The sequence below is a fragment of the Watersipora subatra genome, unplaced genomic scaffold (genome assembly GCF_963576615.1).
Source record: "Watersipora subatra unplaced genomic scaffold, tzWatSuba1.1 SCAFFOLD_35, whole genome shotgun sequence".
NCBI lineage: Eukaryota > Metazoa > Bryozoa > Gymnolaemata > Cheilostomatida > Watersiporidae > Watersipora > Watersipora subatra.
In genome coordinates, this window is record NW_027045221.1 from 191,487 (window position 1) to 204,609 (window position 13,123).

Genomic DNA, 13,123 nt, shown 5'->3' on the forward strand with positions numbered 1-13,123 from the left:
TTTCTCGTTGCTTCCATAATAACTTATTGATTTTAAAGGTGGCACATCAATATTTTGATAACCAAAGTAACTGATATCAGATTGTTTTTTTAGAATTGACTAACAAGGGCTTTTAAAGGACGCTTAAAAGTCTTATTCTGCATCAAACTACCCAAGATTAAACATGGCTACAAAACTTCAATCAACCCATCACGCTGAATATTGACTGGTGAGAGTTTTACATTCTGGTTGGTTTCAAATGGGATCGACTCAAATTTCTGGACTGTTTAAAATGTAAGAATTTTCAATCATAGTTTATTAATTAAACGCAAATAAATAAACATAAAAAATATAAAGGTTCATTTGGAATACAGGTGTTTAATAGTTGTGGCTTATTTGGTACTAACTTTAACCATCAAACACTGCACTTTGGCTCACACAGTTACATCACATCAAAGGTATTATTACTTTTTTCTTGGCTTATTACTTATTACGTCATTTTGAGCGTGGAGATATCTTTGGCTTGTGCCTAAACACACTTGAGGGGTTTACCAACAAATGATAATGCACCCACGCTCACAAATTGTCAATAAAAATTTGTATTATCAGTTTCTTTAGAGTCAATGATAAATCTATGTCAATATGGAGCCTTCTAGACAAACCACTCGTTGTTATTTTATTAGGCTTATGATTATTTTATTATTTGATTATTTATTTTATTCTCACATTTAAAAATTGTACACTGCAAGAACACATAAGAGAAAATGATTCTTGTATTTTAGCATTTTTTAGCATTTGTAACATTTTGAGAATTTGTATATAGTTCACCTTGAAGTTTTTGTTTCAATATATGTAATAACGGTTTACTATTCTCAAGATGGTCAAACTGCGCATCGATTGACACCCAAATGTTGGTTTTACGACTGGGTTTTTTTTTGTGTGCTGTGTTGTACAGGACTGAGTATGATTTTATGAAATCTATGAACACTTTTGAGTGTTTTTTAAGTGATGGTTTAATTTTTACGAATTAGCAAAATTATATTGCTATACATTGGTGAATAGCGACAAAAAATTTACAACCAGAGCATCTCATTCTAGAAAAACACAACCAATTAAAATACATCTCGCCCGCGAGAAAGTTTTGATAGAGAAATTTTAGCGTTTTTGCTCAGCCTGAACTTGTTGGGTAATTTCCAGTATAAAGTGGCACTACATCTCGCAATATTGTGCTACATTTCGCCTCGTGCATTTTAGCTGTAAACATCCAAAAAATTAAATATATAAATCAGCATTTTTAAAAATACAATTATATACATATATATAATCCAAGTAGTCTTTTTTCGTGGTAATTTTATTTGTTACTTCAACTTGGTATGTCATGTTTTTGGTGGTGCACTGGACGCCTTGTGCAAATTTCACTTTGCGTTTGCATGTTCGGTTCAATTCATTTATTCATCTAGTGAGTTTATTATTCTGTGTGCTTATTATGCTCATCAAACTGGCGAATATGAGTAGCTGCTTTGAGGAGTGTATTTTTATGATTTGTGAAAAGAGCGTTCATCGCGGAAGCATGCGGTAATAATTTGGATGTATTTATTTTCTATTTTAGTTACAAAAGCTGAGCTCTATGTATATGTGTAGGTGATATAAACTTTTTTGCTTTGTTTACTCTGTGTTTTATTTGTGAGCTTTGAATAATATGTGCATTAGATTTTTCGTTAAAGTTAGATTATATCCACTTTGTTTTAGTCCAATCATGTTTTTTGTTTTTTTTTCGTGATTTTTCTGCCATCGTCAAAACTAATTAACCAAAATAAAAGAGCTAAAACAGTGATGAAGCCTATAATACGCAATAGCATAGCTAGTCGGGGCGTCATACTTGTCATCATCTTGTAATCAAGATCAACTTTTATGGGTAATTAAGTTTCATTCACCTGTTAGAAGTTGCAACCTAAATTCTCTCTTGAAACTGGCGACCTTCTGTATGCTTTTAATAGGCTTAGGGAATGGGTTCCAAAAATGACCTGTTGGAAATCTACCCTGCGATGGTCTGCACAGAAAACAGATTGTGAAAAATTTAGACAAGAATTGGAGAATCGGGTTCCAAATATTGTGCGAGGGATGCAATTACAATAAAATTATGATTGCTTAATAATTACATTGTATTAATAATTACCGCATTAAGTATAATGCGGTATGAATATAGTGAATTGATAGATAGTATGAATGATGATTTGAAAAGATACTCTTTGTGAATGGTCAATATCATGCCCTTTTGGAGGATCATTAAGTTCATAAGATGAGTGGGAGGTGCATTGCCTCATGCCTCAATGCAATATGAAAGTTTGGATATAAGCATGGAATTGTATAATAAAAGTAGGGGTTTGTTGGGTAAATATTTAGATCTGCGGAAGGGTAAGCCTGATAAAGTTCTCAGTTGTTTTAGTAAATAGTCGATGTGTTCTTTTAAGTGATATTAGAATCCATAAAAATACCTAAGAATTCTGTGTGATCTGTCTCACCAATTGGTTTGTTGAAAGTGAAAAAAGGATGAGTGTTAGCTAAATGAAATTTATTTATGTTTTTTTAGATAACATGAAATTAGTACTATAAGCATTTAGAGTTAGTTTGTTAGAAATGCACCAGTTTTGAATAGCAAGAAGTTTGTTATTTAAACAGTCTATGTGCTCGTTGATGTTAGAGGATTTAAAAAAAAGATTAGTGTCATCTACATATAGAAAGCACATGAAAAGATTGGTGACATGTGTTAAATCATTTGCGTAAACTAAAAAAAAGAGTTGGACCAAGGATGGAACCTTCAGGTACACCTCTTGCTAAATGCAGTATTGAAGATAATGTGTCACCAATAATAATAGTGTGTTGTTTACCTTCTGTTAGATAGCTTTTGATCAAGGTAATTTCAGTGATGTCAAAATTAATATTGTAGAGTTTTGAGTGCAGAATTTTATAATCTACTGTGTCAAAGGCTTTAATAAAACTTAGAAAGATGCAAAGAACACAATTACCAACGTTTAAGGATTTTAAAACATTGTCAGTCAATTTAATTAGTGCATCCTTAGTGCTGTGCTTTCACCTAAAACCATATTGCCTATCGCTGAGCAGTAAACAACCCTCAAGGTATTCCATAATCTATTTATTTACAGCTTTTTCAATTATCTTACTTAGCACTGGTAGCAAACTTAATTTAATTTGAACCTCTTTAAAACAAGGGTTTTACTTTATAGCTATTTTCATTTTACTTGGTACTTGAGAAGTTGTTAGGGTGAAGTTTAAAATATCAGGTATTACAGGAGCAATAGCTTCTGCCACATCATTAAATAATGTATATAGAGTGTTGTCAAGTCTGGTTGCTTTGGCGGGTTTAACCCTTTTTAGAAGCTAGAATTCATCATTAACGCTGACTTGCGATAATTTGAATGTTAAACTTTTAGTTGATATCCTTTGCGTTAGCTCTACTGGATTATGATTGAAATTTTCTAAATTTTGGCCAGGGATGGACCAATAGAAGCAAAATGAATATTAAAGGTGTTGGCTATATCAATCTCTGTAGTCAGTTCTTTTTCATTGTGTAATATAGTTTTTGGGGCTAATGATAATGATTTAGTTTTGCCAATCCAATCATTTAAGATTTTCCACAGGTGTTTAGGCCACGAAGCACTTAGGGATTGAAAATGCTTTGATTTGGCATTGTGGTTTGTTAGGTTGTTTCAGTTTGCCTAATTCTTGTTTGCTTGATGACAGTACGTTGATGACAAAATCCCTAGAATCATAAACAGTATGTTTATACTTCTAAAAATTTTCGATTATATTCTTAGAGTGGTTTTTGTGTTTATTCATGTATTTTTGTGTTTATCGTATGCTGTTGCCTCATACCAGCTGAAGAATGCGCATGTCTGTTGGCAAATTGAGCAAAACAGGTAAAAATTTAAATACATGTTTGTTTGCTCCAACAACAACTTTTATGTAATGGTCTTTGAGGATTTAATAAATTAACTTTTTATCCTTCATACTTGTTGTGAGTTCCCTTCACATACTATTAGTCCATCTTTGGTAAAAGTGCAAGTAAATACTATTCGACGAGCTTGCGTGTTAGTGCAATATTAAAGCTGCCCATAAGTGACATTAAATGTGGGTTGCATTTCTCTCTCCCAGCTTCCTCCCTCTCTTATTAAAACCAATGCATAATCTCACAGTGTACTTATTGCGATCATGAAATTATGATACTCACCTACCCTAGGACACTTATGTATTCGCGGCATCTAACTTTCGCGTTTTCGCGGTGTCATCCTCCCGCGAAAGTTTCATGTGCGAAACTAAACTATCATAACAAACGAGCAAAAAAGCGAAACTAAATAGCTTTGTTCATTGATACTGTAGAATGGAATTTTGTAACGACATTTATTTTAACGTTTTTAACGACCACTATAGCATCGTTAAAATATAAACCAATAAAATAAGTTGACTGTCAAAATTTATTATGTTATTATTTTGCAATTAATTATGATTATTTTCCCATTAAGAATGATTTATAATGATAGGAATTTGATGTCAATGCACACGCATTAGTAGCGTTATCGTTTGCTGGGGACATCTATCAATGCAGTGAGCACCGTGTGTTGAAAGAAAATAAGACACATGCACTGACACTCGCAGTACTAAACAAGCAGCATGGCTATGAAAAGGTTTGAATTCACCACTGACACCTCTTCAATGACTTGTGATTTTTTGAGATTTGTTTCGTTTTAAGTGATGTGACTGACGAGACGTTTTTAAATTAAAATAAGCAAAACATGACCGCAGTTAAAACGCTCAGAAAAAATAGATCTTTTTCTTTTGAGCGTTTTAATAAAGATCAATTTTGCGGATTTTATTTCAACTTCATTCGGAGGCTTTTACGCTTTCGATGGGACATGGCCAAGCGGGTGTTTGATAAAACTTAATCTTCTGCAAACCTTTATAAAAGTCGTTAACAAAGATATTTTGCCTCTGATGATCATAATAATGATGCCTAAAAACTACTAGAAGTTGATGTTTGTCTCTATGGCTTAGAATGAAGTGATATTCTACAGCGATAAAAACCGCGTCCATGGCCGTTGGGCATATAACTTTTCGAATAAATGATGTTGAGGTCGAGTTATCTGAAGGAATTTATCATTGCGTTGGAACTGACCAAACAAATCCGTTTGAGTTGACCTTGTGTTTGAGATGAAATGTTACATTTTATCTGAGGGCGAGTAATCCGAGTTGGACTGTACTTACCGTAAAAAATTCCCAAAAAGTTGGGGCGGTTCAGCCGGCCAGCTGCCCCAGTGAAAACGGGCCTGTTGATAGTCCAAGAAACAAATGGCAGCAAGCGATCAAATTGCATTATCGACCTTGCCCACACCATTCTACCTGCGGTTCACAATTACAAACTAGTCGCAAATTAAAAAATTTTTTATCGGTGAACTGAACCTGAGGAATCTAATTATGTTTGTTCCACTGCATTTATTTTCACATCATTATATTTTCGCACTCATCAGAGCTGCGAAATTAAGTTGCTTCGAAATTTTACTCTGTGAGCTACTCACGAAACTAAATACTAGCGAAATATAAGTGTCCTAGGGTATGCTAAATTGAAGGTGCAGAGAGAAGAAAACTCTTCAAATTTTCAGCTATTTAATCTTTGCTTAAAATACATGTTGGTTGGTTAATTACAGATCAAAAAGTCTCACAACTTATTAGTAAAATTTGACCTATAAAGAACAAACAACTGTAAAATCTTCAAAGCTTCATGTGTCTGAAATGAAAGTTTGAATACTTTACTACTGATTTTAAACATTTAGTCTATATTCAAGACAGCATTTCTAGCCTCTCAATTGTACTATTGCTAATTACAATTTTATCCTCATTAAAACCTATTAAAAATTCAACAATTGTGAGATGCTCCAGAACCATTTGTATTTAAACTCAATTAGTATTTTAGAAATGGTTTATAGCTAGCAAAAATTTTTTGGCTAGCAAAAATGTTACAGTCAGTTGAAAACATGTCGTTGAGAACAAGCAAAAGTGTTTTTCAATTAATTCATGGATTAAACATATTTTTGCATACAGCAACTCACTTTTTATTGTTCATTGCTGTTTTGATCCCACAATCATGTGTAATGTAAACCTAGAGATTTTTCTATAAGACAGCTTTATTGAGGTTGCATAATTCTTTATTCCGGATTTTTATCTTTCTTTTGGTCTCTTTGCTAGCAATCAATGAACATATATCATACATTTACTACATATATTTAGTGTTTCAAACCTCTATTGATGAGGTTATACTGATGCCCATTTGAGTTATTTGCCATACTATCAGTTACTTTATTTAACAAAAATATTTCACCAATTATATATATGTCATAATCTCTGACTTAGCGTAACAAAACGTCTGTAATTTGTCAAAAAGTATGGAACCTACCTGGTAAACTTTCTTCAGCGTCATAAAATTCGTCAGAGGAACTTGAGTCAGGCTCTTTGCTAGCCATGACTCTGAGTAGATAAGTGGTTCTGATCTCTAAAAGTAATAATACATTTTACTTTTGCTCATCTCTATTGATAGCCTAATTACTGGTAGTTCCAGCAGTTTCGAATTTTTAGATTTCAAATTGAAAGCTGGAACATCAGTTAGTCACCTAAAAGTTTTGATTTAATGCGATTGAGAATTTGGTTGGAGTGTTATGTTACAATAAGCTTAGATTTCTAGCATAAACTAATCAAAACTTTTCTCTTTTTCACCTGGCTATAATTTCCTACCCTTTTTGCAAGCATACAAATAATTGTACGCTCGTGAATAATATCAATAATATCAATTAGTTATCATCATTAAGTTGTTTTCATTAACCCATTAGCTCTATCAATATTTGTCTGTGTAGTTAAGTGGCTTTTTTACTTATTATGTTTAAATGGTTTGTTTGTATGAACTCTATAACTTTTTAGAACATAAAATAATAATATCCTTCAGGAATCACAGCTAAAATTAAGCAACTCAACTCAATAGATTGGTATGCTCACAAATCTACAGGGAAGACAACTATTTTTTTTAGATGAACGAAATTGGTTTTAGTCAACTTCACAATGGATTTTGTTCACTAATAAAGAGTGCTGAAATATAAGACTGGCACTATTTATACGATATGTACAAACTGAGGGCAAGGTCATCCTGTTCTGCATGAGATAAGGTATTTTACTCTGCTAGCAAGCAGCACAGATATCGTTTTGTGTCATTATACCAAACGATATTATCGATGAAAGTTTTTCGAACAGATACCACCAAACATAACATCAAAAGAAAGACAAATTGTCATTGAATCAATTTATTCAAGCTTCTAGGGAGTCTTTCAACGCAATTAACTTTTGTTTGAAAAGTTTGTTGGGAAATATGGTATACAAGTAATCTAAATGACTTGCTGGAAAATTGCTGGAAAGATAGATAGGTTAAAGTTTTTTTGGCAACAATAGCAGCTTCTCGGGAAAGTTGAATAGACTTTCGTTCTACTAATCAACATACATTTAAACAAAAACAAAAAGACTATAAAACAAAAATGTCTTCACATTCCAAAAAGGTTCCAAAGACCACCAATCTATCTCTAGAACAATTTTGTTGAGCAACTATTTCATAGCTGCAAAAATATCTGGCTTTGGAAGGTCTCTATAACTTTTCTTGGTTTATTGAATAAAAACATGATCTCTGAAATATTCTACATTATATTGTATAAAAAATTAACCTAATGCAATTGTAAAGTTTACTTTTTTCTACTTTGATTGCTGGTGTATGTCCTTTATTTTCTTTCTCTACATTTCTGCTATCCAACGTGAAACGCAAACTTATTAAGGTTTGATCACAAAGGCACTTTTTAGGTTTTTATGACACTTGTATTAAAAAGTATACACTTTTAGCAATGTTTTTTAAATTTTGTTCAAGCATAATATAGAATTCTGATAGTACCTATTTTTTGACAGACCGCATTGTTATTGTAAATCAAAGTACATTGTTTGGTCTATTGCTGGCCATTCTCAAAACATCTTTGCTAACCATCATCTAGCCAACCATAACAAAAATACAAGAGTAAACACCTAGTACTGTTAATAATAATGAATACGGTTGCGTTAAAATAAAAATATATCTGTTGAACAGTGGCAGCAATCACAACACCAAAGCTCACTGAGTTTTGGAGTTGGTTACCGCACATGCAGTCATTTCTTACTATCGCTAGTAATTAAATAAGAATAGAACGTTGTTATGTATCATCGACTCGCCAAATAATTACCAGACTATCATTATGTAATACTAACAGCACAAACAAGATGAAAATACACAAACAAATGTTTATGTCAACTAAAGAGAAAAAAAAGCTAGCACCGACACCATAAAAACAATGCATGACCTTCTATTAGAGCATTGAGAACACAGTCATAAGAATGCCTTCCAATCTTTACAAATGAGACCATCCTAAATTCAGTTTTTAAGAGTAGTATGTAGAGAGCAGGTAAAACTACTCATTACAGTAAAATATTTTGTTGTTTTGCTTCATTTAAAATGTAAAAAATATTTGTTATTAATTTTAGTTTGCAGAATAAACATTGCTGTTTAGAAAAAAGTAAACAAGTTGTTGTAACTGAACATCCACAATGTGCAGTTCACATTAACATGTTGTAAAATTACCAAAATTTGGGTCAGTAAAACCAGTGAAATTGATCATAAAAAAGACAAAGGTTGTTGGTGCAAACAAACTACACTGTAGTTACAATACAGCCCACTAAATTATAAGAGTTAAGTCTAGTTTTTTTTTGGTATGGCCAAAGCGGTAACTCTTATATGATCTTGGCACGGATTAGGCGATGTAAACGTACTTTACTATTTTTATGAAGTAAATTCCCTATAACGTAAACAGTCCTGGAACGGATAATTAAAGTTGTACGAGTGCCTGCTGTATATTTTTTTACAAACTTTGTTTACAAAATCTAAAAAGCTTCAGTATGTCCAAGCAAGATTCATTTTACTGTGCATGTGACAACACTTACCTCTACAGATTGTTTCATAAAATCAAAGAAAACTTGTTCTTTTGTTGGCTAGAGCGAGTGATCTGAAAATACAAAGCAACTTTAGCATGCATAGTTACATTGTTTAGACTGATTTTGTGAATGTAATAAGCAGACATTTATTGTGTTCAACTGAGAAAAACATGAGTGCACTGTGAGTGTCCCACAGTACAATACCTCATTTTAATATTTGCACCGGGATCGAGAAGTACCAGTATCGTCGTATTCAAAGTTTGGATAGATAGTTTCTCGTGGAACAGTAATCTTTTTTTTATAAAAACATTCTTTCACACAAGAATTTTTATCACTAATTCAACGCATTCCGAATTTGTATTTGGTTTTCTCAGTTCGTATTAATTGTATTATTACCGATTCATCTTTAATTGTATTCGCACCAAAATCGACTCAGTTTAGCTATTACTCACTAGTTATTTCATGTTTACACTGTTTACATGTTACATGTTATTTACATGTTTACCTTATTATAGTCATTTTATTTTTTAACTTATTGGACCTGCACCAAACATTTTTTTCATGGTATGAAATTAAATATGTTACAGTTGTTTGACAAAGTCTAAAAACCTTTACCTTTGTTCCGTCTTCACTCAATTTATTTCAACTACACCAACCCTTTTCTCAAGATATGTCGTTTGAAATTTAGAATGGCAAATGTTGTTGACTTTGAAATGCAAATAATTTTTTATCCAAAGACTTTTATTACCTGGGCTATGCTGAGTAGTAGAGTTGGTACCATAATGAAGAATTCATAAAAAATACACATCTTAGTATGGGTTGATCATTTCATCAAATGGCCTAAATAGTAACCAAAGACCAACTAGGCGCGACAGTTGCTGCAACATTTTTTTCACTTTGGGAGTAAAATCTGTGAAACAATCAAGCAAAGCATCACAGTTGATGTTGCATTTATGACCGATCAACTCCTTAAAAGTTACTATGTATATCATTGACATTTATATTTGTTTATAAATTTCATTCCTTCTTTATTAAACTTTTTAAGCTTTGTAAATAACTAAGTTTATTTTATAACAAGGTAGAATTTCTATCAAAATATATTTAAATTCTCAAATTTGCCACCCTTCATTATCAAAGATTTTGAAATATAATGTTAAAATACTCTTTATTTTATCTTGTCTTTGGACAACTTATTTTAATTTCCAGCACCAAACCAAAAGCAGCATTATATACTAATTAATAATGTTTATTCAATTGAAAACCATTAAATTTAATCATTTAATTTGAATTCAAATATTATTCAAATTGAAGGAGCTATATATTATTGATCAAACCAACTTCAATTTTTACTGTTTATGCATATTAAAACCTTTAAGTTATGTACAAAGTTTATTCCATTGTGAGTCAATAAAGACAATAGATATGCCCCTGGTAGGCATAAATAAATGTTAATAGATAAAAAAAGCAAAAAGCAGAAGACGGCAGAAGTATGTTGATGTAATATAGTCATTATTATTATCATTTTGTAGAATACATTCTACTGATCTTGTTATTTTTATAATTCATAATGATGGAACCAACAGTTTTAAAATTATCACCAAAATTATTGAAGGTTAGCCTCGCAAGCAGTTAAACTAAAACAATCTAGGAGAATAGCTACAGAAACTCTAACTCCATTCCTCTTCTTTGGAATAAAGCTCGTAATCTTCAACAATAGACTCTCTTTAAAATTCTACTCATACTAACTAATACGCTACCCTATCTCACAGACTATAAACAACTACTTGCGCACCAAAAGGTAATTTGCTCTATACAGAGTGGCGCCAATCTGTAGTGAGAATAGGCAATTACATGTTTGCTCCTGGGTGCGGCGCCTATAATATTGGTAGGCATTAGATTTGGAATACAGTCCAATCTCAGTTCTCCACCCTTTCGGTTTACAACAAAAATAAGTTGTGTCTCGAATTGCGAACATCAATTTGGTTTTCGTTTAAATTAGACCATGCAATTTGGAATTAAGCATCTGTAATGGGTTCGGAAATTGCAAATCTACATCTAACGACATTTTCATTAGCCACTTTGGGAAGGTTTTCAAACAAATGGATAAGAAAGTTACGCTTCACTAATTATTTACAAAAAGAAGAAACCAGCTGGGACAACGTCTCCTCTACCAAAGAAATTTGTTAAGGAGACGAAGCATCCAGTCAATTGCCCTAAATTGCTTAGGAGAAGGATTCTTCTTCCGATACGTGCAGTAAATATGTCATTGCTGTTTATGTTCGTTCCCACAATTATTTTGGTTGCAAATGGTTTGTTGCAATTTTTGCTATTTCCTTATCATTTCTATCAGATTTTACTAAAACTTGATTGCTAAATTGATGAATGCTAATTTTTTCACATAGACAGTAATATCAAGAGTGGGATAGCCTCTAAATTGTCTCTCCGTTCAGTCAATCAAAGACAGTACAATGTTTCAATTTCACACTTGAACCAGTATCGAGAAGTACTAGTATTGTTGTATGCAATTTTTGGTGGGTAGCTTCTGATGCAACAGTAATCATTTTTAAACCCACACTTTCTATGAACAAATTTTTACTATTAACTCAATGCATTCAAAACTTTTATTTGGTTTTCTCAGTTTGTAGTATTAGTTTGTTTATTAGTTGCATCAATGCTAAATCGTTTTTCATTATAATCATAACAAAACAGACTAGGCTGGCTGTTACTTTCTACTTGTTTCATATTCACATTTTAACACTTTTACAGCTGAATTATTTCTTTTCTAATTTATTTGATTTGTAGAAAACATTTATTTCATGGTAGAAATTTGAAAATTTACCGTTGGTGGACAATGTTTAAAAACCTTTACTGTTGTTCTATTTTCTCTTAGTTTATTGAAACTGCGCAAAACACTTTCTCATAATATGAAGTTTGAAAATTAGAATGTTAACTGTTGCTATAGGTTAAACAAAAATATGTGTTCTGTGCAAGAACTTTTTAATTCTTGAGCAATGCCAGGCATTCATCATGTGAAGCATAAATGTTCTTTCACAATAACAAATTTTGCATAAACCAGCAGTTACACAGTATTCCGACTAGTCGCTGAACAGGTGCACCCAAAGTTTGTAATGCTTTGTTCTGACATCAGATTAAGGCTGATGAACTTACATGCATAATGAATTTCAAAAGCGTTAACAGGTATTGCGTTGAGATATCTAAAAAATGGTGAATGGTAGTTTAATGAATTTGGTCTGCACTTATAAATAGGCATGTATATATTACTTTGAAAAGCAAAATCAACATCACTCAAAAAATTTATTTATGTTTCTTGAAATATCAGTATAGTATAAGTGTAATTACAGCCACGGTTGTAGTTTAATAACTTTCTAGAAAATAAATTTTACAAACTTTTGATTTTTTTATTGTGCAACATTTTAGCATGAGCCAACACGACTTCCATTATAGGCTCCAGCCAATTTAAAGATAGAGTTATAAAAAGTGTTACTAATGATACAAGACAGATTTAGTGATGTTAAGGTCACAAACTGTCATTAATAGTCTTTTTTGACTCCATACTTTTACCTTGAAAGATTAGGTGTGACAAAATATATATTTTATGTAAGATAGAGAAGTCCATAAGGAATCTTCTAGTCCAACGAGTAACCAAGAACTTCAAACTATCTTCTATGTGCTGCTTTCTGTAAAATGTGCCTAACATGTTAATTACTCAATCACAGACACACCCAAAAAATTCAATAAAATATATATAACAGTTTCTACTAGGTAAAGATCCATTTGTCATAGCCTAAAGCATTAACAAGAGGCTATTGACAATGCAGCATGACGATTACACATACCCAGTCAATGTACTCTTTCGACTCAATTGCCATGTACATGTGTGCGCGCATGTGTGCATGTGGTGCGTGTGTGTGCGTGCGTGCGTGTGTGTGTGTGTGCGCCCACGCCCTGATCGAGGTTAGATATGTTTTAATTTGCATAAAACTGTGAGTTCCCCAAGCATCAAACGGCATCATCAGTTGTAAATAAGCCATATAGGAAGCCAGGGCTGCCAATTTGATTGGCA

At 32.4% G+C, this 13,123-nt stretch overlaps 1 protein-coding gene across 1 annotated transcript in view; it reads right to left on the bottom strand.

The window, feature by feature from the left end:
* Positions 1–13,123, bottom strand: part of LOC137410003 (uncharacterized) — a 372,155-nt gene that overhangs the window by 112,681 nt on the left and 246,351 nt on the right. The gene's annotated exons all lie outside the window — the stretch shown is intronic.